We start from the raw sequence: 2,304 nt of genomic DNA, 5'->3' as shown, positions 1-2,304 counted from the left end.
TCATATGATCGCTTATATGAGGAATATATATATTCCAATATCACTTACATGTGGAATCTAGAAAAATGATACAAATGAACTTATTTACAAAGCAGAAATAGACTCATAGACATAGAAAACAAACTTATGGCTACCAAAGGGGAAAAGAGGGGAGGGAGGGAAAAATCAGGAGCTTGGGATTAATAGAAACACACTAGTATGTATAAAATAGATAAACAATAAGGACCTACCATATAGTACAGAGAGCTACACTCAGGTATCTTATAATAAGCTATAATGGAAAAGAATGAGAAAAGAATATATATATATATATATATATTTGAATCCCTTTTGCTGTACACCTGAAATTTATATATTATAAACCATCTATGCATCAGTTAAAAAAAAAAAGCAGAAATAACTTGTCATCCCATTGTTTTCCAGGGCCTGAGAGTACAAAGGTGAGTTGGATGAGATTTCTGCAACTCACAGACAAAAGTAAAAAGATGAGACAGGGCCCAACCGAGAGTACCAAAGAGCAGCAAAAAGTACAAAGGCAGGAAGAACTACTGGACCCAGGAGGGACCAGAAGTGGGCACTGAAGGTCAGGAATCCACTTTCCCCAAAGTCTTAAATCTGTAGGCTGTAAGGAACTGAGCTTCTAAGCAAAGAGAGTGATATTTTTTTAATAAAACTCTGGTAGTAATTTGAAGGCCAGCCTGAATCCATGACACCCTTAATGATATCATTCCACTTTCCTGCATGTAACTGATTTGGGGTTTTCATCTTCAGGAAAGCATACTGAAATGCTTTCAGGTGATTTTAAACTAAATTTATCACAAATTTGGTACTTTAACTATTACTAAATTATTGACCACGTGCTTCATAATTGATCATGGCTGGGAAATGCTAGAGCAAGGATGGTCATATGTGTTCTGTGGACACTTGAGGGTTCAGGGAAGGTGTCTTGGGAAGGGAGGGTAGGTAAGAAGACAGAGCCTGGACCATCCCCATCACACACACATGTACAAAACACACTTCAACCAAAGTAGCTGCACTTTAATTATGGTAGATCTATCACCAAAATTTTGTTTTTATAAGATGTTTCACCGCTTTTTTAAAAAGTTGTTTGCAAAATGGATAGAAGGTGGGAGAGACTGGAGGCAGAGAAAACAAATAGGACATAGTTGTAACAGTTTGGGTGAGAATAATAAAACTGGTTCAGGGAACTCCCTAGTGGCTCAGGTGTTAGGATACGGTGCTTTAAGCCGGACCTTGGTTCAATCCCTGGTCGGGGGACTAAGATCCACAAGCCACATGGTGCAACCAGGGGAGAAAAATGAACAAAATTTAACCAATCTGCCAAAAAAATAAAAAAAGGTTCAGTTAAATCTAGTTGAATGGATGAATTAAACCAATATGAATCAATAAACCAATATGAATCACATTCCCTAGATATAAGATATCTCCATGATATGTAACAGGAGACTATGCCTCTAATTTATATTGGCATGAGACTGGGGGCGTGTGTGCATGCAAAGTTGCTTCAGTCATCTGCTACTCTGTGCAACCTATGAACCATACATAGCACGCCAGGCTCTTCTGTCCATGGGATTCTCCAGGCAAGAGTACTGGAGTGGTTTGCTGTACTCTTCTAACCCATAGATCAAACCTGAGTCTCTTGTGTCTCCTGCATTGGCAGGCAGGTTCTTTACAACTAGCACCACTTGGGAAGCCCCCATGAGATGGGGTGAAAGTGAAAGTCACTCAGTTGTGTCTGACTCTTTGTGACCCCATGGCTATACAGTCCATTGAATTCTCCAGGCCAGAACACTGGAGTGGGTACCCTTTCCCTTTTCCAGAGTATCTTCCCAATCTAGGGATTGAACCCAGGTCTCATGCATTATGAGGGGATTCTTTACCAGCTGAGCCACAGGGGAAGTCCATGAGATGGGGTAAAAATGAATAAATAAAATAGATGAGAATCGTGCTTCGGAGGTCTTGTTAAAAGACAGATTTTAATTCCCAGGGTCTGGGACATAAGATCCTTCATTGCCAATCAACTCCCAGGCTCCTCCAAGGACCACACTTTGAGTAGCAAGGTATTAGGGAATCAACAGAGGATTCACAGTTTGATGAAGGAGCACAGGCTTTGAAATCAGAGTCCATTGAATTTCCAGTCCAGGGCTCACCAGTTACAAATTTCAGCTACCCTCTGAATCTATGTCCTCCTCTAATAACTGTACTGGACTAGCTGCTGCACTGTTGTGAGGACTAAGAAAAATAATACACATAGGGGATTAGCACAATACCTAGCTCACAGTG

This window comes from Bos taurus, chromosome 6 (genome assembly GCF_002263795.3).
Source record: "Bos taurus isolate L1 Dominette 01449 registration number 42190680 breed Hereford chromosome 6, ARS-UCD2.0, whole genome shotgun sequence".
NCBI classification, from domain to species: Eukaryota; Metazoa; Chordata; class Mammalia; order Artiodactyla; family Bovidae; genus Bos; species Bos taurus.
Note: the sequence above shows the minus strand (reverse complement) of the source record.